The sequence below is a fragment of the Delphinus delphis genome, chromosome 2 (genome assembly GCF_949987515.2).
Source record: "Delphinus delphis chromosome 2, mDelDel1.2, whole genome shotgun sequence".
Lineage (NCBI taxonomy): Eukaryota > Metazoa > Chordata > Mammalia > Artiodactyla > Delphinidae > Delphinus > Delphinus delphis.
Window position 1 is genome coordinate 123,372,551 of NC_082684.1, and position 25,704 is coordinate 123,398,254.

The 25,704-nt window shown below is 54.1% G+C and overlaps 10 non-coding genes across 10 annotated transcripts; all 10 read right to left on the reverse strand.

Moving 5' to 3' along the window:
- Nucleotides 1-1,032: 1,032 nt before the first annotated feature.
- Nucleotides 1,033-1,124, reverse strand: LOC132421346 (small nucleolar RNA SNORD116). The gene has a single exon (XR_009518615.1). It is a non-coding gene; the product is annotated as a small nucleolar RNA SNORD116 (small nucleolar RNA).
- Nucleotides 1,125-3,569: 2,445 nt separating this feature from the next.
- Nucleotides 3,570-3,661, reverse strand: LOC132421330 (small nucleolar RNA SNORD116). The gene has a single exon (XR_009518602.1). It is a non-coding gene; the product is annotated as a small nucleolar RNA SNORD116 (small nucleolar RNA).
- A 2,098-nt stretch (nucleotides 3,662-5,759) lies between these two features.
- LOC132421352 (small nucleolar RNA SNORD116) lies at nucleotides 5,760-5,852 on the reverse strand. Its single transcript, XR_009518621.1, has one exon. It is a non-coding gene; the product is annotated as a small nucleolar RNA SNORD116 (small nucleolar RNA).
- Nucleotides 5,853-8,577: 2,725 nt separating this feature from the next.
- LOC132421348 (small nucleolar RNA SNORD116) lies at nucleotides 8,578-8,670 on the reverse strand. The gene has a single exon (XR_009518617.1). It is a non-coding gene; the product is annotated as a small nucleolar RNA SNORD116 (small nucleolar RNA).
- Nucleotides 8,671-11,365: 2,695 nt separating this feature from the next.
- Nucleotides 11,366-11,456, reverse strand: LOC132421344 (small nucleolar RNA SNORD116). The gene has a single exon (XR_009518614.1). It is a non-coding gene; the product is annotated as a small nucleolar RNA SNORD116 (small nucleolar RNA).
- Nucleotides 11,457-14,262: 2,806 nt separating this feature from the next.
- On the reverse strand, nucleotides 14,263-14,352 carry LOC132421338 (small nucleolar RNA SNORD116). Its single transcript, XR_009518609.1, has one exon. It is a non-coding gene; the product is annotated as a small nucleolar RNA SNORD116 (small nucleolar RNA).
- A 1,917-nt stretch (nucleotides 14,353-16,269) lies between these two features.
- On the reverse strand, nucleotides 16,270-16,362 carry LOC132421315 (small nucleolar RNA SNORD116). Its single transcript, XR_009518588.1, has one exon. It is a non-coding gene; the product is annotated as a small nucleolar RNA SNORD116 (small nucleolar RNA).
- A 1,936-nt stretch (nucleotides 16,363-18,298) lies between these two features.
- LOC132421316 (small nucleolar RNA SNORD116) lies at nucleotides 18,299-18,391 on the reverse strand. Its single transcript, XR_009518589.1, has one exon. It is a non-coding gene; the product is annotated as a small nucleolar RNA SNORD116 (small nucleolar RNA).
- A 2,803-nt stretch (nucleotides 18,392-21,194) lies between these two features.
- On the reverse strand, nucleotides 21,195-21,287 carry LOC132421349 (small nucleolar RNA SNORD116). Its single transcript, XR_009518618.1, has one exon. It is a non-coding gene; the product is annotated as a small nucleolar RNA SNORD116 (small nucleolar RNA).
- A 2,785-nt stretch (nucleotides 21,288-24,072) lies between these two features.
- Nucleotides 24,073-24,164, reverse strand: LOC132421342 (small nucleolar RNA SNORD116). The gene has a single exon (XR_009518612.1). It is a non-coding gene; the product is annotated as a small nucleolar RNA SNORD116 (small nucleolar RNA).
- Between the last annotated feature and the right edge of the window lie 1,540 nt (nucleotides 24,165-25,704).

Below are 25,704 nucleotides of genomic sequence, written 5' to 3' on the forward strand. Positions count from 1 at the left end.
CTCAGGGAACACTATGTGGGCTGGGTGTAGTAACGATGATGGGCTGTACTGAGGACCACCTTCACATCTTCAACACAGGGCAAACATGGCCAGACATGGACAAAACACCCCACGGCCACCAAATCTGTCCCCATGAAAAGACACTATACCGTGCCTGGAAGGCAACCATTCGCTGGCACAGGAACCTGCCATGAAGCAAATTGACCAAGGAGAGGAAAAAGGCGGGACAGTCCACAAATGTGCTCCCGTGTTCCCTCCCTACACGTGCCTCCAAATGCTCCTGAGGGGATCCCAAATGTGTTCCGGGAACCCTACGGCCACCATCGATCTATGCACACACCAGTAAACCTGGGGGCTTTGCCAGCCATCTCACGTGTATTTCCTGCTCGCCTTTCCTTTCTCCTTCAACCAGGATCGAAATGTCTGAAGGCAAGGTGCCAGAGCCACCCCTCATCAAAGAAGTTTTATTTTCCTGAGAATTGACTAAGACATATTCAAGTCCACCTGCACACAATACACAAGCAGATCACAACCGAGGAGGAACCATCAGCTTGGCCCAACTCCCAGGGACAGTGGCCCATTTGATTTCACCCCTCATCATGAGAAACCTAATCTGAAACCTGTCTCCCAAGGCAGAACATGACAAGGAAGACTGATCTAGGCCAGGACTCCTGCTCTGACCCTGAGCACAGAGACTTCTGTTTCCTTGAGGGCACAAGGCCATGAATAGGGGGCGGGGGAGAATGTTAGAACTCACTGGCAGGCCAGAGCCCCACCAAAGGCTAATGCTTCCTCTTCTGAATGCACGCTAAACTGTGGCAGGAGACAGAAAACCTTGATAGACTTAGTTGCCCATAGACGACTAATTTGTCCTAAGCCTTCCCAGGTGAATGGGCATAACAGGCTCCTCTCCAAACGGCCCTTTTCCCAGAGAAGGCTGCCACTCTCCACTTGAACAATGTGGCTGTGGATCCCCACAATAGCTAAATGCAATGTGACCTCTCTCTACTCTTCTTTTGGGAGCTATGTGCTGGACATCAGTTCTGATGAGGAGATGGTAGGGATTTCTCATTCATTTTGTTCGTATTTCCAAGGAATTCATTTTTGGGAGTCATCATCGATCCAAGCACGTGCTCAAAGCCTGGACATGCAAACTCACAGCCTCCACCATGGGACAGCCAGTAAGCTCAATCATGTCAGCAGTCAGGGTTGGCCAGAATCAAACCATGGGGCAGGAAGTGCAGCCAAGTCTCAGGGCATTGGAGCTTGGGTGCCCCAGGAAGAGCCCAGAAAGTAATGGTGTACTCTTGGTGCACAATATCCTATGGACAAACATCTAGGTTTCTGCAAAGATGTTCCACTTACTGCCACAAGGTTTCCACCAGGAACCTCAAGGACTTCACGCCAACACCCCTCTGAGACTCCTTTGCCTCGCCTCTCCTTGCCACAAAGTCCACTATTCACCAGGTATCACAGACTATACGGAGGGCCCAATGCTGCTGGTGGCATTCATTCTCTGGCAGTGCACCTGGTTCAGGGTGAGAGAACACATGCACGTTTGAGGATGGTGCACGGGTGCACAGAGGGAATGGGTGATACCACCCAGAGATGTGTGCTCTATCTAGCCTCAAAATTTCATTTGCTGCCCATCTTGTCTGTGTGTTTGCAGCCAAATGTGAATGCATTGTGATGTAGATGCCTTCAGAGTATGCAGCCATCAGCACAAAGAGTGCTGCTGTCCATCAACCCCCTGATACGGGCGCTGCAATTACCCCCCTGAGCGACCTCCACGCCAACACAGCATAAGGATGTCATCCTGAACCCCTGAGACACCCTCAGGGGAAGTGGGTCCCCTCAGCCTAAGAGCCACTGTCGTCCAGGTGGACACACCCACTCTTGGCATATACACTTCCTCACAATGGACTCACCCTCAAGGAGAAATGTGGTCCCTGAGATCTTCCACAAGCGAATGGCCCTTTGCCGAATGTGATGACCTCCATCAAATGCGGCTCGTAGGGACCCGTGACAAAGGGCACCTGAGGAATCCCTGGACTGACCAAGGGTGACTCACCAGCAGGCATACTTCCTGGCCTCCTGCCAAGGCAGAGGACCTTCCCTTTGACCACACGCAAAGCTAAAGGCATCAGAGCCACTCCAATGCCCAAAGTTGTGGCGCAAACCCTTGCAGCAACTGGGTAACTTGCCGTGGGTTTTTGCAATTTTGCAGTCTCGGCCCGTCAGTGAAATGACCTCGGAGGACCCATGAGACCCAGGTCCTCCAGCACAAAATGTACCCACAGTCGTGAAACAAGAGAACCCAGCCAACAGCATGGACACTTGAACTGGCATGACATCTGTGGCCCGAGGCCAGGCATGCCAGAGACCACAGGCTCGCTGCACCAGCTGGTGGTGGGACCAAATGGCCCCCGCACCACACATCCTCTCCTGCCCTTAAAGCTGTAGCCTTTCCTTGGCAGCCGACTCCCTTGTTTCTGCATGGTTGTGCCCAATGACCTCCAGGAAGAGCTCAAATCCTCAGGGAACGCTACGTGGGCCGGGTATAGAAACGATGCTGGGTTGTCCTGAGGAACACCTTCATATCTTCAACACAGGGGGAACGTGGCCAGACAGGGACAAAACACCCCACTGCCTCCAAATCGGCCCCTATGAGAAGACACCATACTGTGCCAAGAAGGCAACCATTTGTCGGCACAGGGACAATCCATGAAGCAAATCAACAAAGGAGAAGAAAACAGTGAGATGGTCCTCGAACGTGCACCCATATTCCTTCCTTGCACATGCCTCCAAACGCTCCTGAATGCATCACAAAGGCCTTCTGGGAACCCTATGCCCACTGTGATCTATTCACCCACCAGTCTACCTGAGGGATTAGCCAAGAAACTCATGGGTATTTTCCGCTCACCTTGCCCTCCTCTCTCTGCCTGCATAAAAACATCTCACGGCAAGGTGCAATAGCAACCTCTCACCACAGAAGCTTGATTTCCCAGGGAATTGCCTAAGGCATTTTCCAGCCCCCCAGCCCACTAACACATAAGGAGGACACAACCCGAGGAGAAGCCATCAGCTTGGGCCCAACTTCCGGGGACAGTGGTCCATTTGATTTCCCCTGATCAACAGGAGACACCTACCCTGCATCACATATCCCAAGCAGACCATGACAAAGAAGCCTGGCCTAGGCTAGGACTCCTGCTCTGACCCTGAGTGTAGAGACACCTGTTTCCTTGAGGGAACAAAGCAATGACTGGGGGGCGGGGAAGGCCTGTAGAACTCAATGGCAGGCCCAAGGCCCGCCACAAGCTCACACTTCCTCTGGCACCTGCACGCTCAACTGAGGCAGGGGACAACAATCCTGGCTAGACTCAAGCACACCGAGACAGCACGCTGTCCCTAGCCTTCCCACTTGGATGTGTATCCCAGGCACCTTTCCCAATAGCTCTTCTCCCCACGAGAATGCCGCCACCCTCAGCATGAGCAAGGTGTCTGTGGATGCCCAATGCAGCAAATGAAACATGAACTTCTCCTTACTTTCCCTTTGGGAGGCAAGTGCTGGACCTCGGTTCTGATGAGGAGACGGTAGGGATTGCTCACTCATTTTGTTCAGATTTCCAAGGAATGCATTTGTGGGAGTAATCATCAATCCAAGCACCTGCTCAAAGGCTGGATGTGCAAAGTCGCAGCTTCTACCGCAGGATGGCCAGCGAACTCAATCTTGTCAGCCTTCAGGAGTGCCCAGAACTGAGACGTGGGGCAGGAATTGCAGCCAAGTCTCAGAGCATCGGAGCTTGTGCTCCCTGAGAAAACCCCAGAAGATTATGGTGCAGCCCCGATGCAAAAGTACCGTGGGCAAACATCTATGTTTTGTAAAGAAGTGCAGTTTACCACAATGAGTGTTCCACCAGTAACCTCACGGACTGCATGCCAACATGCATCTGAGACCCCCTCGCCTCACCTCGCCTTGCCTCGCCTCGCCTCGCCTTGCCATGTCTTCCTTGACTTGCTGGGTATTACAGAATATGCAGAGGGTCACACGCTGCCACTAGCCTTTCTTCCCTGGCACTCCACCTGGTTCGGAGTGATAGAAAACACGGATGCTTGAGGATGGTACATGGGTGCACAGGCGCACGGAGGGACAGGGTGATACCACCCAGACATGTAAGCTCTATGTCGCCTCTATGTTTAATTTGCTGCCCATTTTGTCTGTGTGTCAGCAGCCAAACATGAAAGCATCGGGGCATGGATGCCTTCAGAGCAGGCGTCCATCAGGACAATGTGCGCTGTAGTCCATCAACCCCCTGGTCTCGAGCCTTGTAATTCCCATCCTGGGTGCCCTCCCCACCGACAAAGCATAATGATGTCATCCTAAACCCCTGAGACACCCTCAGGGGAACTGGGTCCCCTCAGCCTAAGACCCACTGCCCTCCAGGGAAACACACCCACTCTTGGCACATATGCTTCCTCACAATGGACTCACAATCAAGAGGAAATGCGGTCCCAGTTACTTTCCAGAAGGGAATGGCCCTTGGCCAAAAGTGATGACCTCCTTCAAAAGCGGCTCGCTGGGCCCCACAACAAAGGGCACCCGAGGCACTCCTGGACTGACCAATGGGACTCACCAACTGGCATTCTTCCTGGCCTCTCGCCAAGCCAGAGCCCCTTTACTTGGACCATATGGAAAGCGAATGGCATCAGAGCCATTTCGATGCCCAAAGTTGCGGGACAAGACCCTTGCTGCAACTGGCTTACTTCACTTGGCGCCTTGCATTTTCGCATGCTGGGCCCATCAGTGCCACAACTTCGGAGAAAGCTTGAGATCCAGGTCCTCCAGAACAAATGTGTCAGCCAGAGCCATGCAATAAGAAAATGCAGCCAGCAGCCCGGACTCTTGAAACGGCATGACTTCTCTGGCCTGAGGCCAGGCACACCGGAGACCACAGGTCCGCCCACCAGTGGGTGACAGGACAAAATGATCCCAGTGCCACAAAACTCTTCTGCCCTTAAACCTGCAGGCTCTCCTTGAAAGCCGAATCCCTTGTTTCTGGGTTGCACCCAAAGACCTCCGGGAAGAGCTCTAATCCTCAGGGAACAGTGTGTGGGCTGGGTACAGAAATGACGCTGGGGAGTCCTGAGGAACACCTTCACATTTTCAACATAGGGTGAACGTGGCCAGACAGGGTCAAAAAACCCCATGGCCTCCAAATTGGCCCTCTTGCGAAGACACCATACTGTGCCACAAAGGCAAATACTACCTGGCACAGGGACCCGCCATGATGCAAATCGACAAAGGAGAGGCCAAGGGCGGGATGGTTCATGAACGTGCACCCATAATCCTTCCCTATACATGCCTTCAAATGCACCTGAAGGCATCCCAAAGGAGTTCCAGGAACCCCATGCCCATTGTCAATCTATCCGCCCACCAGTCCACCCATGGTTGGGCTTAGCCAACCATGTCACGTTTATTTCCCGCTTGCCTTGCCTTTCTCTTTCTCCCCAGATAAAAACATCTCACGGCAAGGTTCCAGAGCCAACCCTCACCACAGAAGCTTGATTAAACTTGGGTGCCCAGAGATGACATGCTCTCCCTAGCCTTCCTCCATGGATGTGCATCTCAGGCTCTTTCCCAATGGTTCTTCTCCCCACAAGAATCCCGCCAACTAAACTCACACAATGTGACTGCGGATATCCAAGGCAGCAATTGCAACATGACACTCTCCTTACATTCCCTCTGGAAGCCACGGAGTGGACCTCAGTTTCACTAAGGAGACGGTAGGGTGTTCACAATCATTTCCTGTAGATCTTCCAAGGAATGCATATGAGGAAGACATCATTGTTCCGAGCATGTGCTGGGATGCTGCAGAACCCAAAGGGCAGGCCTCTCAGCATTAAGATCAGTGAATCTGTATGGGTCTGTAGAGAACCCAGTGACCTCGGAGAGCTCCACAGCCTGGGGAATCCCCACTACCCAGGCCTCTCAGCATTAAGATCAGTCAATCCATGCTTGCAACCACTGGGACCACCCAAGGAAACCCTAATATCGAATGGCACATCTTGGAGTGGGAGAATACCTACTGTCCTCAGTGACCCACAGCCATGCTCGGCACCCTGGGCTGCCCCATTTCTTCTAGGTCTCCCTTGCACCTCCAGTCATCAGACCACGTGAAGGTCTTCTTGTCTTAGCCGATGGCCAGCTTTGCCCAGCAACTGCACCTAAGAAGTGGACAGAAATCACACAGGCTTCAGAATTGGACCAGCATACTCAGAGAACACTATTCATGCCAACATTTACCTGGGGATAAGCCCTGCACCTGCTTCCCAAGTACCTCAATCCCTTATGGAGGAGTGAATGCGTGTCTGACAGCACGACTGAAGGAATGTAGGCATGTAGGTGGGCCCGCGAGTGTGAGGGTATATGTGTACACGCACACACCTGCACGTGTGTGTGACTGTGACTGCGCACGAGGACTCACTTGCGGGTTTCTGTGTGTGCCTCTGTACCCATGTCGGGACCCCTGTGTGTCCCTGTACCCCTCTGTAAAGGCCTCAAACAGGAAAAGCAACAACTTATACACAGAGCCATGGCCTCGGGCCCTGTCACAGAACGTTGAAAGACCCCTGCTACCTTCAAGAGACCGCATGCGAACTTTGACCCCAGAGATGTTGAAATAAGCAATGGACTCCTGCTCTCCAACAGCACCGTCTTCTGACCAAAGCACACAGACTTGATGAGACCAGCCTGGCCTCCTGGCTGTGGGTGTGACATCTACATAAGCCTGGAGACCCTGCCAGCTACCCTAGCACATCTGATGTGCACTTGCTGGCCACTCCCAGCACCTCTGCGAAGAAGGGAACCTCCCACGGGCAGGCCAACACTGCCTTGCAGCTGGCTACAGGCAAGATGCAGCCCCTCTTCCTCTCAAGGGGCCAAAGGACTTAAGACCAGGTTCCACTTAAGGCCAACTATGCCAAATCACTTTCCATGGACCCGCAGGCATGCCTATCATGGGAAGTGTTGGTCTTCAGCCACCATTATGCAGGGTCGAACTGCACAAGGAAACTAGGCCACCTTCCTGGCCAGGTTCTGGCCAGCTAAACAACTGGCAGAATTCGTGGCTCTGGTCCCTGAGGAAATGCTCAGATGCTGGATATCCTTGTCCCACGTGCCCTTCTCCTGCCCACAGGGCGATTGGACACAACAAGAAGCCACAGACACCATGCTAACATGGGAGACACTGAGCACCACGGAAGACAGACAGCAAGCATGTTGGCTTTGATGAGGTCGAACCCACGCCATACATTCTGTAATCTCGTCAGCATCACACCAACACCAACAAGGACCTCACAGAGATCCAAGGTGCCATCCACGAGGATCACAGAAAGACTTCAAATGGAGGACCTCTGCCACGGGAGGGGAACTGAAACCCTGAAAGAGCACAACTGGCTATCCATGGCAGCGTGCATGGCATCGCAATATCGCCCCCATCTCTGCCACACCCACGGTTTTCCACAGATAAACCTCTGGCCCTGTGAAAGGCTTGCGTGCTACCTGGGCAGGCCGTGTCATGCCCTTTGGGAGAAACACTTTCGCCTTGCACATTCCATAACTAGGGAACAAAGGGGCCAAAGGGCATGTTTGCATAACTCACTTCCCCCTAGGGAGGCCAGCCCCAACTCCTCAGCAAGTGGATCTCTTCTACCCACCGCAATAAACCATTTGGGTGTCATTCCTCAGGCAAGGGGTCCCCGGTCGACACAGGTCACCAATCACAACACATTCACTTGGACCGCAAAAGCCCTCTCCTCCCTAGGCAGCTGATGGCAACCCTCACGGTTCAGGGACATACCAGGGAAGCTGAGGCAACCACCTGCAACCCAATGATGACAGCCCATCCCATGACATCACACAGGACCTGTCCTCATCATGCCTTACCTTCCTGTCCAGGTCATCAGCCACCATGCAGGCTTAAATGCGGCACTCGGTCCTCACTCAACTACACGATGACCCACTTGGCACCAACACTGTGCTGAGAGTTGCAGTACACGAGCTGACAAGGGCAACACCGAGGCCTAATCCGTCAGCCCCCTTCCTCCGACACCCAGCGCCAGCCCACCCCTGCCCACTGCTCCAGCCCCACTGGGCACTCAAGAAACTCATCGCGGCAAAGGCAACAACAGGGAGGGCCATATGCCTGGCCTGGGGCTCCAGGCCACAACAAGAGAAGGTGGCTCATTTTAGCTTCCAAACACCCCACAAAGTGCCACGACCAAAGAGGAAACATGGCCAAAACACAACTCTCCAAGCCGCAGGCTCACTGGGCCTGGACCTGTACACGGTATGACACCTAAAACCAGCAAGACAGCGTGCCGCCTTGTAATCCGTCATTGGCCTTTCACCAAGGACCTGGGATTCATAGACGATTCAGGTAAGGTGCAGACACGGTCGACCTTCAGACAGGAGCCCCTCAAATGCTGGCACCATGGGTGGTGTTTGCATGCATGTCAAAAAGGGGACGCTGGCCTCCACTCCCAACTGTACCCTACCCCCAAGGGAGGAAATGTGCTGGACCTCAGTTTCGATGAGGAGACGGTGGAGCGTTCTCACTCATTTAATTCAGATTTTCCAAGGAATGCATACAAGGGTGTCATCTTCAATCCAAGCACATACTGGGACAGTGCTCAACACAACAGGGCAGGCCACTTGGCTCTGCAAAGGAGCCATGACCCCGGAGTATTCGAAAAGCCTGGGGAATCCACAGCCCTCAGGGCACTCAGCAAGAGTAACAGGCAATCCACTATTGCAGCCACTGGGCCCATCTCAGGAAACCCTAATATCCATTGGCACATCTTGGGGTGGTTGATTCCCTACTGTCCTGAGTTATCCACAGCCACGGTCAGCAACATGCCCCTGCCTCACTTTTTCCATTTCTCCTTAGCACATCCAGTCATCAGACCATGCGAAGGTCGTCTTCTCTATGCCAACGGCCAGCCTTGCCCAGCAACTTCACCAGAGAAGTGGACAGAAACCACAAAGGCTTCAGAATTGGACCGGGGTGCTCAGAAAACATGATATGTATGAATATTAACTTGGGTGTGATGCCTGAACCTGCTTCCCAAGGACCTCTATCCCTTACTGAGAACAGAATGCATGTCTGACAGCACAATTGCAGGAACTCAGGCACGTATGTTGGCCTGTGTGTGAGACGGTGTTTGTGTGTGTTCACGCATGTGCATGTGTCTTTCTGTGACTGCGCATAAGGACGGGCTGGTGGGTTTTGGTGAGAGCCTCTGAATCCGCGTCTTGGTCTCTGTCTGTCCCTGTGGCCCTCTGCAGGGACTGTGAACAGTAATAGGCCAAAGTTTATATGAGGAACACTAGCTTTGGACCCTACAACTGAATGGAGAAAAACCTCTATCACCTTCAAGAGGCCGCATGGGAATTTTGACCCCCAGGGGCTATTGAAATAGGCCACGGACTCCCACATTCCCACAGCCACGCCTTCTGAACAAAGCACAAAGACTGGACGAGACCTGCCTCCCGGCCATGGGTGTTATATATATGTGGACCTGGAGACCCTGCCAGCTACGAGAAGATCTGATGTGCAATTGGGGTCACTCCCAGCGCTTCCAGAAGCAAGGAAACCTCTCATGGAAAGGCCAACACTGACCTGCAGCTGCCTACAGGCAAGATGCAACCTGGCAGCTCTCACGGGGCTAATGAACATCGGAACAAGTGCCACTTCTCGCCAATTAGGCCAAATCACTTTCCGTGACCCTGTGGGAATACCCACCACGGGAATTGGTGAGCTTCAGCAACCATGACCCAAGTTGGAACCCCAAGGCAGAAACTAGGCCACATTCCCGGCCACGTTTCGGCCAGCTCCCAGCCAGCAGGGTTTGAGGCCCGGACTCCTGAGGAAACGCTCAAACCCTTGACAGCCTCGGCCTAAGTGCCCTCCTCCTGCCTGCAGGGCGACTCGACCATACTGGAAGTCACAGACATCATTCGAACACGGGGATACTGAACACCAGGGAAGACAGACCACAAGCATGTTTGCTTTGATGATGTCCACTCCACCCCATGCATCCTGGCACTTCTCCACTGCCACAGCGACACTACCGAGGAACTAACAGTGATCAAAGGCACTGTCGCTGAGGAGGACAGACAGATTTTCAAAAGAAGACCTCTGCGACAAGAGGGGACCTGGAAGCTTCAAAGGGCAGAGTGGCTGTCCACCGCAGTGCACCTGGCATCACAACAGTGCCCCCATCGCTGCCCCGCTAATGGACTGCTCCGGATAAACCTCTGGCTCTTCAAAAGGCCTGCATGCCACACGAGCTGGCTGCATTATGCTCTCCGGGAGAAACAGTTTCGCTTTGCACATTCCCAAACGAGTGAACAAAGCGGCCAAATGGCATGTTCGCATAACTCGCCTACCCCCAAGGAGGCTGGCACAGAAGCCTCAGCATGTCGGTCTTGTCGACGTCCCACAGGACACCCTGAGGGCGTCATTCCTCTGGCAACAGGATCACAACTGTACACAGGTTACCTACCTCAACGCATCCACATGAACTGCCAAAGCCATCCCCTTCATAGGCAGCTGATGCCAACCCATCATGGACAGGACACATCCTTGGGAAGCCGTGGCCAGCGTGTGCAACCCAATAATGACAGCCCATCCCACGACATCACAGAGGACATGTCCTCATCATCCCTTACCTTCCTGTCCAGGCCATCAGCCACTACGCAGGCTTAAATGCAGTACTTGATCCTTACCCTACTCCACAATGATCCACTTAGCGCAAAAAGTGTGCCGGCAGCTTCAGCAGAGGAGCTGAAATGGGTAGCTCAGAGGCCTACTCCATCAGCCCCCTTCCACCAACGCCCAACTCCAGCCCATCCCTGCTCACTGCTCCAGCCCCACCAGGCACTCAAGAACTGCACCGTGCAAACGCAACAACAGGGAAGCCCACAGGCCTGGCCTGAGGCTCCAGGCTCCAACCAGGGAAGCTTGCTCATTTTGGATTCCAGAATCAACCCCTGATGTGGCATGCACAAAGTGTGATCTTGGCCAAAACGCACCTATCCAAACTACAAGCTCACTGGGCGTACACCAGCACACACTCTGACTCTGAAGACCAGCAGGAGAGACTGTCCCTTTGCATTCACTCAATGGCCTTTCAGCAGGGACCTGGGATTGATAAGATGACCCAGCTTATGTACAGACACGTTCGACCCTCAGACAGGAGCCCCTCCAATGCTAAAGCCCTGGGTGGTGTTTGCATGCATGTCAGCAGGTGATGCTGGCGCTCACTCCTCACTGTCCCCTACCCCTGAGAGAGGAAATGTGCTGGACCTCAGATTCGATGAGGAGATGGTAGTGTTCTCACTCATTTTGTTCAGATTTTCCAACGAATGCATACAAGGGTGTCATCATCGATCCAAGCACATGCTGGGATGCTGCAGAACACAACCAGTCATGCCATGCGGGTCTGCAGAGGAGCCATGACCTCGTAGTACTCCAAACCCAGGCGAATCTACAGCCCTGAGGCCAATCAGAAAGAGCAAAAGTCAATCCACTCTTGCAGCCACTGGGCCCGAATAAGGAAAACCTAATATCCAAAGGCATATCTTGGGTGGGTGAATGCCTACCTACCTGAGTTATACACGGACTCATTTAGCAACATGTGCCTGCCTAATATTTACAGTTCTCCTTAGCATATTCAGTCATCAGGCAATGCGAAAGTCTTCTTGCCTTTCCTGACGGCCACCCCTGCCCAGCAACTGCACCTTAGAAGTGCACATAAATCACACAGGCTTCAGAATTGGACCGGGTCCTCAGAGACCATGATTCATGCGAAATTTTACCTGGGCTGGAGCCTCGACCCTGCTTCCCAAGGACCTCTACCCTTACCGAGATCTCAATGCGTGTCTGACAGTACGACTGCAGCAAGTTAGGCAGGTATGTTGGCTGGTGGGTGAGAGGGTGTATGTGTGTGTTCACGCATGGGCACATGTGTGACTGGCACTGCGCACGAGGACGCACTTGTAGACTATTTTTTGTGCCTCTGAATCCACATTTTGGTCTCCGTGTGTCCCTGTGGTCCTCTGCAGAGACTTTGAACACTAAAAGCCAAAGTTTATACACAGTGCCTTGGCTTTGGACTCCCCCCCCCCCCCCCCCACTGAATGAAGAAAGACGCCTATCAGCTCCAAGAGGCTGAATTCAAACTTTGAGCCACAGGGGCTGTTGAAATAGGCCATGGACTACCGCTCTCCCACAGCCAAGCATTCTGGTCAAAGCACAAAGACCTAACCAGACTTGCCTCCCGGCCGTGGGTGCCACATGTACGTGGACCTGAAGAACCTGCCAGCTAGTAGCACATCTGATGTGCACTTGGGGTCCCTCCCAGAAATTCCGGAAGCAAAGGAACCTCCTATGGTCGGGTGGACACCGATCTACAGCTGGCTGCAGGTCAAAAGCAGCCTGGCACTTCTCAAGGGGCAAACGAAACTCGGTCCAACTGCCAATTCTCACCAACTGGCACAAATCACTTTTCGTGGACCCCTGGGAATACCCACCACAGGAAGTGGTGGGCTTCAGCAACCATAATCCACGTTCAAAGAGCACAGCGGAAACTAGACCCCCTTCCCGGCCATGACTTGCCAGCACCCAGCCGGCAGGTTTCGCGTCCATGAACCCAGAGGAATTACTCAAATGCTTGACAGCCACGTCCTATGTGACCTCTTCCTGCCCACAGGGCAACCCGAAACTACTGGAAGCCACAGACATCATGCAAACACGGGGACACTCTACACCAGGGATTACAGAACGCAAGCATGTCTGCTTTGATGACACTGACCCTACCCCACGGATCCTGGCACTTCTCCACTGCCACAGCGACACTACCGAGAACCTCACAGAGATCAAAGGCACTGTCCCCGAGAACCACAGACAGACTTCCAACGGAAGACCTCTGCCATGCGAGGGGACCTGGAAGGTTCAAAGGGCACAGTGCCTGTCTGCGGCAGCGCACCTGACATAGCACCTGTGCCCCCATCTCTGCCCCACCAATGAACTGCTCCAGAAATACCTCCGTCTCTTTGAAAGGCTTGCAGGCCACATGGACCGGCCGCATCATGCCCTCTGGGAGAAACACTTTCGCTTTGCACATTCTCATACGAGGGAACAAAGTGGCCAAAGGGCATGTTCGCATAACACACCTTCCTCCAAGGAGACCGGCACTGATGCCTCAGCATGTCTATCTTCTCTACATCCCGCAGGACACCCTTTCATCGTCATTCCTCCAGCAACGAGATCACAACTCCTGCAGATTACCGACCTGACGGCATCCACATGAGCGGGCAAAGCCATCCCCTCCATACACAGCTGATGCCAGCCCATCATGAACATGACACATCCTTGGTAAGCCGAGGCCAGTGCCTGCAACCCAATGATGACAGCCCATGCCACAACATCACACAGGACCTCTCCTCATCATGCCTTACTGTTATGTCCTGTCCATCAGCCACCACGCAGGCTTATATACAGCACTCGGTCCTCACTCCACACCATGATGACCAACTTGACGTCAACACTGTGTCAGGAATTGGAGTAGAGGAGCTGACAATGGCAACACCGAGGCCTAATCCATCAGGCCCCTTCCGCCGACGCCAATCACCAGCCCAAACCAACCCACTGCTCCAGGCCCACCAGGCACTCAAGAACTTCACTGTGTGAAACACAACAACAGGGAGAACCACAGGCCTGGCTGGAGGCTCCAGGCTCCAACAAGGGAAGTTTACTCATTTTGGATTCCAGAAGCATCCTCCAAAGCGTCATGCACAAAGCGTGATCCTGTCCAAAACACACCTCCCAAGCTGCAAGCTCACTGGGCCTACACCAGCATACAGTTTGACTCTGAAGACCAGCAGGTGAGACTGCCACCTCGCATTCCTTCAACGGCCTTTCAGCAGGGACATGGGATTCACAGATGACCCAGCTTATGTGCAGACATGGTCCACCCTCAAACAGGAGCTCCTCCAATGCTGGAGCCCTGGATGGTGTTTGCATGCGTGTCACGAGGGGACGATGGCCCTCACTCCTAATGGTGCCCTACCCCCGAGACAGGAAATGTATTGGACCTCAGATTCTATGAAGAGACGGTAGAGTGTTCTCACTCATTTTGTTCAGATCTTCCAATTTGTTCAGATTATCTGTGCCTTACCGCCGAGAGAGGAAACGTGCTGGACCTCAGTTTCGATGAGATGGTAGAGTGTTCTCACTCATTTTGTTCAGATTTTCCAAGGAATACATACAAGGGTGTCATCATCGATCCAAACACATGCTGGGAAGCTGCAGAATGTAACTGGACAGGCCGCAGTACTCTGCAGAGGAGCCATGACCCTGGAGTACTGCAACAGCCTGGGGAATCCACAGTCTTCAGGCCACTCAGCAAAAGCAAAAATCAATCCACTCCTGCAGCCATTGGGCCCATCTGAGGAAAACCTAATGTCCAATGGCACATCTTAGTGTGAGTGAATGCCTACCATCCTGAGTTATCCAGAACCACGCTCGGTAACATGCGCCCGCCTCACTTTTTCCAGTTGTCCTTGGCACAACCAGTCATCAGACCATATGAAAGTCTTCTTGTTTTTGCCGCCAGCCAGCCTTGCCGAGCAACTGTACCTGAGGAGTGGACACAAATCACCGAGGCTTCAGAATTGGACCGGGGTCCTCAGAGAACATGATCCATGTGAATATTTACTTGGGCTTCAGCTCTGAACCTGCTTCCCAAGGACCTCTATCCCTTACCGAGTATTGATTTGTGTCTCACAGCATGTCTGCAGGAAGTTAGACACGTACACTGACCAGTGTGTGAGACGCTGTATGTGTGTATTCGTGACGTCGTCTGCGCACGAGGACGCGCTTGTGGGTTACTGTGTGTGCCCCTGAATACGCATCTTGCTCTCTGTGTGTCCCTGTGGCCCTCTGCAGAGGCTTCCAACAGTAAACACCAGAGTTTATACACAACACCCTGGTTGGATCCCCAACAGAAATGAGAAAGACCCCTGTCAGCTGCAGGAGGCCGCATGCGAACTTTGACCGACAGGAGCTGTTGCAATAGGCCACAGACTCCCGCTCTCCCATAGCCACGCTTCTGACCAAAGCACAAAGACTGGAAAAGACCTGCCTCCTGGCAGTGGATGTCACATGTATGTGGACATGGAGATCCTGCCAGCTAATAGTCCACACCTAATGTGGACTTGGGGCCACAACCAGTGCTTCCAGAAGCAAGGGAGTCTCCGATGGGCAGGTAAACACCGACCTGCAGCTGGCTACAGGCAAGGGCAGCTTAGCATCACTCAAAGGGCTAACGAAACACAGTCCAAATGCCAATTCTCGCCAACTAGACCAAATCACGTTCTGAGGACCCGTGGGAATGTCCATCACAGGAAATGGTGTATTGTACCAACCAGGACCCAGGTTGGAACCCCACGGGGGAACCTAGGTCATCTTCCCGAGCACGTCTTGCCAGCGCACATCCGGCAGGTTTCACGGCCCTGAACCCAGAGGAAACGATAGAATGATTGACAGCCTCGTCCTAAGTGACCTCCTCCTGTGCGCAGAGTGACTCGCCCTTACATGAAGTCGCAGACACCTTGTGAACAGGGCGTCATTGTACTCCAAGGAACACAGAGTGCATACATGTCTGCTTTAATGACGCCGATCCCACCCCACGGATCCTGGCACTTCTCCACAGCCACAGCGACACTACCGATAACCTCACACAGATCAAAGGCACTGTCCCCGAGAAACACAGACAGATTGCCAACGGAAGACCTCTGCCACCCAAGGGGACCTGGAAGCTTCAAAGGGCACAGTGCCTGTCTGTGGCAGCGCACACGGCATCGCAACAGTGCCCGCGTCGCTGTTCCGCCAACACACCGCTCCAGGTAAATCTCTGGCTCTTCGAAAGTCCTGCGTGCCTCACGGGCCGGACGCATCATGCCCTGTGGGAGAAAAACTTTTCGCTTTGCACATTCCCAAACAAGGGAACAAAGTGGCCAAAGGGCATGTTCGCATAACTCACCTATCCTCAAGGAGAGCAGCACAGACGCCTCAGCATGTCTATCTTCTCTACGTCCTGCAAGACACCCTTTGGGCGTCATTCCTCCGGCAATGGGATCACAAATCTACGCAGGTTACCTACCTCGCTCCTCACTGTCCGTACGCCCGAGAGAGGAAACGTGCTGGACCTCAGACTCGATGAGGAGACGGTAGAGTGTTCTCACTCATTTTGTTCAGATTTTCCAAGGAATGCATACAAGGGTGTCATCATCGATCCAAGCACGTGCTGGGACGCAGCAGAACACATCCGGGCATGCATGCGGGTCTGCAGAGGAGCCATGACCTCGTAGTACTCCAAAACCCTGGGGAATCCACAGCCCTCAGACCACTCTGCAAGGGCAACAGTCAATATACTCTTGAAGCCACTGGGCCCGTCTGAGGAAAACCTAATATCCAGTGGCACATCTTAGGGTGGGTGAACGCCTACCTTCCTGAGTCATCCGGGACCATGCTTACCAACCTGCCCCCACCTCACTTTTCCAGTTCGCCTGAGCACCTCCAGTCATCACACAACGCGAAAGTCTTCTTGCCTTTCCTGACGGCCACCCCTGCCCAGCAACTGCACCTGAGAAGTGGACATAAATCACGCAGGCTTCAGAATTGGACCGGGGTCCTCAGAGAACGTGATTCATGCGAATGTTTACCGGGGCGTGAGCCCAGACCCTGCTTCCCAAGGACCTCTACCCTTACTGAGGACTCAATGTTTGTCTGACAGCACGACTGCAGAAAGTAAGGCATGTACGTTGGCCGGTATGTGAGAGGGTCTACGTGTGTGTTCACGCGTGAGCACGTGTGTGACCGTAACTGCGCATGAGGACGCGCTTCTGGGCTTCTTTGTGTTCCTCTGAATCTGCATCTTGGTCTCCGTGGGTCCCTGAGGCCCTCTGCAGAGACACCATATCGTAAAAGCCACAGTTAATACAGACCACGCTGCCTTTGGACACCGCCCCCCCCGAATGGAGAAAGACCCCTTCAAGCTTCAAGAGGCTGAATGCGAACTCTGAAACGCGGAGGCTGTTGAAGGAGGCCACGGATTCCCGCTCTCCCACAACCAAGCCTTCTGACCAAAGCACAAAGACCTAACCAGACTTGCCTCCCGGCCGTGGGTGTGACATATACGTGGACCCGGAGAACCTGCCAGCTACTAGCACATCTGATGTGCGCTTGGGGCCACTTCCAGCATTCCCGGAGGCAAGACAACCTCCGCTGGTCGGGCCGACCCTGACCTGCGGCAGGCTACAGGCAACATGCAGCCCGGCACCACTCGAGGGGTAACGAAATTTGGCCTATGTGCCTATTCTCGCCAACTAGGCCAAATCACTTTCTGTGGGCCCATAGGAATGCCCACCACAGGAAGTGATGGGCTTCAGCAACCATGACCCAAGTTCAGACCCCACAGCCGAAACTAGGCTACCATCCCTGCCACGTTTCGCCAGCACCCACCCAGCAGGGTTGGCGGCCCTGAACCTTGAGGAAACGCACAAATCCTTGCCAGCCTCGTCCTCCGTGGCCTCCTCCTGCCCACGGGGCAACTCGACCCCATTGGAAGCCACAGACTTCGTGCAAACAGGGGGACACTGTACACCTGCGATGACAGATCGCAAGCACGTCCGCTTTGATGACACTGACCCTACCCCACGGATCCTGGCACTTCTCCACTGCCACAGCGACACTACCGAGAACCTCACAGAGGTCAAAGGCACTGCACTCGAGAACCACAGACAGATTGCCAACGGAAGACCTCTGCCACCCAAGGGGACCTGGAAGCTTCAAAGGGCACAGTGCCTGTCTGCGGCAGCGCACCCGGCATCGCAACAGTGCCCGCGTCGCTGTTCCGCCAACACACCGCTCCAGGTAAATCTCTGGCTCTTCGAAAGTCCTGCGTGCCTCACGGGCCGGACGCATCATGCCCTGTGGGAGAAAAACTTTTCGCTTTGCACATTCCCAAACAAGGGAACAAAGTGGCCAAAGGGCATGTTCGCATAACTCACCTATCTTCAAGGAGAGCGGCACGGACGCCTCAGCATGTCTATCTTCTCTACGTCCTGCAAGACACCCTTTGGGCGTCATTCCTCCGGCAATGGGATCACAAATCTACGCAGGTTACCTACCTCGCTCCTCACTGTCCGTACGCCCGAGAGATGAAACGTGCTGGACCTCAGACTCGATGAGGAGACGGTAGAGTGTTCTCACTCATTTTGTTCAGATTTTCCAAGGAATGCATACAAGGGTGTCATCATCGATCCAAGCACGTGCTGGGACGCTGCAGAACACAACCAGTCATGCCATGCGGGTCTGCAGAGGATCCATGACCTCATAATATTCCAAAACCCTGGGGAATTCACAGCCCTCAGGCCACTCTGCAAGAGCAACAGTCAAACTACTCTTGAAGCCACTGGGTCCGTCTGAGGAAAACCTAGTATCCAATGGCACATCTTAGGCTGAGTGAACGCCTACCTTCCTGAGTCATCTGGGACCACGCTTAGAAACCTGTCCCCACCTCACTTTTCCAGTTCTCCTTAGCACCTCCAGTCATCACACAACGCGAAAGTCTTCTTGCTTTACTGTCAGCCACCCTTGCCCAGAAACCGCACCTGAGAAGTGGACATAAATCACGCAGGCTTCAGAATTGGACCCGGGTCCTCAGAGAACGTGATTCATGCGAATGTGTACCTGGGCTTGAGCCCGGACCCTGCTTCCCAAGGACCTCTACCCTTACTGAGAACTCAATGTTTGTCTGACAACACGACTGCAGAAAGTTAGGCATGTACGTTGGCCGGTATGTCAGAGGGTCTATGTGTGTGTTCACACCTGTGCGTGTATATGACTGTAACTGCTCACGAGGACGCGCTTCTGGGCTTCTTTGTGTTCCTCTGAATCCGCATCTTGGTCTCCGTGTGTCCCTGAGGTCCTCCACAGGGACACCGAACCATAAAAGCCACAGTTGATACACAGTGCACTGGCACTGGACACCGCCCTCCCTAAATGGAGAAAGACCCCTTCAATCTTCAAGAGGCCGAATGCAAACTCTGAAACCCAGGGGCTTTTGAAATAGGCCACGGATTCCCGCTCTCCCACAGCCAAGCCTTCTGACCAAAGCACAAAGACCTAACCCGTCTTGCCTCCCGGCCGTGGGTATGACATATACGTGGACCCAGAGACCCTGCCAGCTAGTAGCACATCTGATGTGCACTTTGGGCCTCTTTGAGCACTCCTGGAGGCAAGAGAACCTCCGCTGGTCGGGACGACCCTGACCTGCAGCACGCTACTGGCAAGATGCGGGCCGGCACCACTCAAGGGACTAACGAAATTCGGCCAATGTGCGAATTCTCGCCAACTTGGCCAAATCAATTTCCGTGGACCCATGGGAATGCCCACCCCAGGAAGTGGTGGGCTTCAGCAACCATGACCCCGGTTCGGACCCCACAGCCGAAGCTAGGCTACCATCCCTGCCATGTTTCGCCAGCACCCAGCCAGTAGTGTTGGCGGCCCTGAACCCCGAGGAAATGCACACACCCTGGACAGATTCTTCCTCCGTGCCTTCCTCCGGCCCACGGGGCAACTCGACCCTACTGGAAGCCACAGACATGGTGCAAACTGGGGGACACTGTACACCAGGGATGACAGATCGCAAGCATGTCTGCTTTGATGACACTGACCCTACCCCACGGATCCTAGCACTTCTCCACTGCCACAGCGACACTACCGAGAACCTCACAGAGATCAAAGGCACTGTCCCCGCGAACCACAGACAGATTGCCAACGGAAGACCTCTGCCACCCAAGGGGACCTGCCACCCAAGGGGACCTGGAAGCTTCAAAGGGCACAGTGCCTGTCTGCGGCAGCGCACCCGGCATCGCAACAGTGCCCGCGTCGCTGTTCCGCCAACACACTGCTTCAGATAAATCTCTGGCTCTTCGAAAGTCCCGCGTGCCTCACGGGCCGGACGCATCATGCCCTGTGGGAGAAAATCTTTTCGCTTTGCACACTCCCAAACAAGGCAACATACTGGCCAAATGGCATGTTCACACAACTCACCTATCCTCAAGGAGAGCGGCACAGACGCCTCAGCATGTCTATCTGCTCTACGTCCTGCAAGACACCCTCTGGGCATCATTCCTCCAGCCATGGGATCACAACTCTACGCAGGTTACCTACCTCACCCCATCCTCTTGAACTGCCAAACCCATCCCCTTCATAGGCAACTGATGCCAACCCATCACGGACAGGACACATCCTTGGGAAGCCGTGGCCAGCGCCTGCACCCCAATAATGACAGCCCATCCCACGACATAACACAGGACATGTCCTCATGATGCCTTACCTTCCTCTCCAGGAAACAGCCACCACGCAGGCTTAAATGCAGCACTCGGTACTAACCCCACTCCACGATGGCCCGCTTTGTGCCAACACCTGTGCCGGGAGCTGTAGTACAGGAGCTGACATGGGCCCTAACTAGGCCTAATCCATCAGTCCCCTTCCACCAAGGCCCAACCCCAGTCCAGACCCACTCACTGCTCCAGGCACACCGGGAACTCAAGAACATCAAAGCGCCAAAGCAAACGACAGTGAGGGCCACAGGCTTGGCCTCATGCTCCAGGCCCCAACCTGGGAAGCTTGCTCGTTTTGGCTTCCAGAGCTAAACCCCGAAGCGGCGTGCACAAAGCGTGATCCCGGCCAAAACACACCTTTCCAAGCTGCAAGCTCACTGGGCCTACACCAGGACACACTCCGACTCTTAAGACCAGCAGGAGAGCCTGCCCCCTCGCATTCCTTCAACGGTCTTTCAGCACTGACCTGATATTCATAGACGACCCAGCTCATGGGCAGACACAGTCGACCCTCAGAGAGGAGCCCCTCCAAGTCTGGAGCCCTGAGTGGTGTTTGCATGCATGTCAGCAGGGGACGCGGGGCCTAAGCATGTCTATCTTCTCTAAGTCCTGCCACACACCCTTTGGGCGTTATTCCACTGGCAGTGGGATCACAACTCTACCCAATTTACATACCTCACTCCTCACTGTCCCCTACGCCCGAGAGAGGAAACTTGCTGGACATCAAACTCGATGAGGAGACGGTAGAGTGTTCTCACTCATTTTCTTCAGATTTTCCAAGGAATGCATACAAGGGTGTCATCATCGATCCAAGCACGTGCTGGGACGCTGCAGAACACAACCAGGCATGCCATGCGGGTCTGCAGAGGAGCCATGACCTCGTAGTACTCCAAAACCCTGGGGAATCTGCAGCCCTCAGGCCACTCTGCAAGAGCAACAGTCAAACTACTCTTGAAGCCACTGGGCCCGTCTGAGGAAAACCTAATATCCAATGGCACATCTTAGGCTGAGTGAATGCCTACCTTCCTGAGTCATCTGGGACCACGCTTAGAAACCTGTCCCCACCTCACTTTTCCAGTTCTCCTTAGCACCTCCAGTCATCAGACAATGCGAAAGTCTTCTTGCCTTTACTGTCGGCCACCCTTGCCCAGAAACCGCACCTGAGAAGTGGACATAAATCACGCAGGCTTCAGAATTGGACTGGGGCCCACAGAGAGTGTGATTCGTGCGAATGTTTACCTGGGCTTGAGCCTGGACCCTGCTTCCCAAGGACCTCTACCCTTACTGAGAACTCAATGTTTGTCTGAAAACACGACTGCAGAAAATTAGGCACGTACGTTGGCCGGTATTTCAGAGGGTCTATGTGTGTGTTCACACCTATGCGTGTATGTGACTGTAACAGCTCACGAGGACGAGCTTCTGGGCTTCTTTGTGTTCCTCTGAATCCGCATATTGGTCTCCGTGTGTCCCTGAGGACCTCCACAGAGACACCGAACCGTAAAAGCCACAGTTGATACGCAGTGCACTGGCACTGGACACCGCCCTCCCTAAATGGAGAAAGACCCCTTCAAGCTTCAAGGGGCCGAATGCAAACTCTGAAACCCAGGGGCTGTTGAAATAGGCCACGGATTCCCGCTCTCCCACAGCCAAGCCTTCTGACCAAAGCAAAAAGACCTAACCAGACTTGCCTCCCGGCCGTGGGTGTGACATATACGTGGACCCGGAGAACCTGTCAGCTAGTAGCACATCTGATGTGCGCTTGGGGCCACTTCCAGCACTCCCGGAGGCAAGACAACCTCCACTGGTCGGGCCGACCCTGACCTGCGGCAGGCTACAGGCAACATGCAGCCCGGCACCACTCGAGGGGTAACGAAATTTGGCCTATGTGCCTATTCTCGCCAACTAGGCCAAATCACTTTCTGTGGGCCCATAGGAATGCCCACCACAGGAAGTGATGGGCTTCAGCAACCATGACCCAAGTTCAGACCCCACAGCCGAAACTAGGCTACCATCCCTGCCACGTTTCGCCAGCACCCACCCAGCAGGGTTGGCGGCCCTGAACCCTGAGGAAACGCACAAATCCTTGCCAGCCTCGTCCTCCGTGGCCTCCTCCTGCCCACGGGGCAACTCGACCCTACTGGAAGCCACAGACATCATGCAAAGAGGGGGACCCTGTACACCAGGGATTACAGACCACAAGCATGTCTGCTTTGATGACACTGACCCTACCCCACGGATCCTGGCACTTCTCCACTGCCACAGCGACACTACAGAGAACCTCACACAGATCAAAGGCACTGTCCCCGAGAACCACAGACAGATTGTCAACGGAAGACCTCTGCCACCCAAGGGGACCTGGAAGCTTCAAAGGGCACAGTGCCTGTCTGCAGCAGCGCAGCCGGCATCGCAACAGTGCCCGTGTCGCTATTCCGCCAACAGACTGCTCCAGATAAATCTCTGGCTCTTCGAAAGTTCTGCGTGCCTCACGGGCCGGCCGCATCATGCCCTGTGGGAGAAAAACTTTTCGCTTTGCATATTCACAAACAAGGGAACAATGTGGCCAAAGGGCATATTCGCATAACTCACCTATCCTCAAGGAGAGCGGCACAGACTCCTCAGCATGTCTATCTTCTCTACGTCCTGCAAGACACCCTTTGGGCGTCATTCCTCCAGCAATGGGATCGCAACTCTCCGCAGGTTACCTACCTCACCCCATCCTCTTGAACTGCCAAACCCATCCCCTTCATAGGCAGCTGATGCCAACCCATCACGGACAGGACACATCCTTGGGAAGCCGTGGCCAGCGCCTGCACCCCAATAATGACAGCCCATCCCCCGACATCACACAGGACATGTCCTCATGATGCCTTACCTTCCTCTCCAGGAAACAGCCACCACGCAGGCTTAAATGCAGCACTCGGTGCTAACCCCACTCCACGATGGCCCACTTTGTGCCAACACCTGTGCCGGGAGCTGCAATACAGGAGCTGACATGGGCCCTACCTAGGCCTAATCCATCAGCCCCTTCCGCCAAAGCCCAACCCCAGTCCACACCCACTCACTACTCCAGCCACACCAGGCACTCAAGAACTTCAAAGCACCAAACCAAACGACAGAGAGGGCCACAGGCCTGACCTGATGCTCCAGGCCCCAACCAGGGAAGCTTGCTCATTTTGGCTTCCAGAGCTAAACCCCGAAGCGGCGTGCACAAAGCGAGATCCTGGCCAAAACACACCATTCCAAGCTGCAAGCTCACTGGGCCTACACCACCACACACTCCGACGCTGAAGACCAGCAGGAGAGCATGCCCCCTCACATTCCCTCAACGGTCTTTCAGCACTGACCTGATATTCACAGACGACGCAGCTTAGGGGCAGACACAGTCGACCCTCAGAGAGGAGCCCCTCCAAGTCTGGAGCCCTGAGTGGTGTTTGCATGCATGTCAGCAGGGGACGCTGGCCCTCAGCATGTCTATGTTCTCTACATCCTGCAAGACACCCTTTGGCGGTCATTCCTCTGGCAATGGGATCACAACTCTACACAGGTTACCTACTTCTCTCCTCACTGTCCCATACGCCTGAGAGAGGAAATGTTGTGGACCTCAGATTCGATGAGGAGAAGGTAGAGTGTCTCACTCATTTTGTTCAGATTTTCCAAGGAATGCATACAAGGGTGTCATCATCGATCCAAGCACTGCTGAGACGATGCAGAACACAACCAGGAATGCCATGCAAGTCTGCACAGGAGCCATAACTTCGTAGTACTCCAGAACCCTGGGGAATCCACAGCCCTCAGGCCACTCTGCAAGAGCAACAGTCAATCTACTCCTGAAGCCACTGGGCCCGTCTGAGGAAAAGCTAATATCCAGTGGCATATCTTAGGGTGGGTGAACGCCTACCTTCCTGAGTCATCCGGGACCATGCTTAGCAACCTGCCCCCACCTCACTTTTCCAGTTCTCAGCACCTCCCGTCATCACACAACGCGGAAGTCTTCTTGCCTTTCCATACGGCCACCCTTGCCCAGCAACTGCACCTCAGAAGTGGACATAAATCACGCAGGCTTCAGAATTGGACCAGGGACAACAGAGAACGTGATACATGTGAATGATTATCTGGGCCTGAGCCTGGACCCTGCTTCCCAAGGACCTCTACCCTTACCGAGAACTCAATGTTTGTCTGACAGCACGATTGCAGAAAGTTAGGCACGTACGTTGGCCGGTATATGAGAGGGTCTATGTGTGTGTTCACGCGTGTGCATGTGTGTGACTGTAACTGCTCACGAGGACGCACTTCTGGGCTTCTTTGTGTTCCTCTGAATCTGCATCTTGGTGTCCGTGTGTCCCTGAGGCCCTCTACAGAGACAACGAACCGTAAAAGCCACAGTTGATACACAGCACACTGGCTTTGGACACCGCACTCCCTGAACGGAGAAAGACCCCTTCAAGCTTCAAGAGGCCGAATGCAAACTCTGAAACCCAGGGGCTGTTGAAATAGGCCACGGATTCCCGCTCTCCCACAGCCAAGCCTTCTGACCAAAGCACAAAGACATAACCAGACTTGCCTCCCGGCCGTGGGTGTGACATACGTGGACCCGGAGATCCTGCCAGCTAGTAGCACGTCTGATGTGCACTTGGGGCCACTTCCAGCACTCCCGGAGGCAAGACGACCTCCGCTGGTCGGGCCGACCCTGACCTGCGGCAGGCTACAGGCAACATGCTGCCCGGCACCACTCAAGAGGCTAATGAAATTCGGCCTATGTGGCAATTCTCGCCAACTAGGCCAAATCACTTTCTGTGGACCCATAGGAATGCCCACCACAGGAAGTGGTGGGCTTCAGCAACCATGACCCAAGTTCAGACCCCACAGACGAAACTAGGCTACCATCCCTGCCATGTTTCGCCAGCACCCAGCCAGCAGTGTTGGCTGCCCTGAACCCCAAGGAAACGCACAAATCCTTGCCAGCCTCGTCCTCCGTGCCGTCCTCCATGCCCTCCTCCTGCCCACGGGGCAACTCGAACCTATTGGAAGCCACAGACATCATGCAAAGAGGGGGACCCTGTACACCAGGGATGACAGACCGCAAGCATGTCCGCTTTGATGACACTGACCCTACCCCACGGATCCTAGCACTTCTCCACTGCCACAGCAACACTACCGAGAACCTCACAGAGATCAAAGGCACTGTCCCTGAGAACCACAGACAGATTGCCAACGGAAGACCTCTGCCA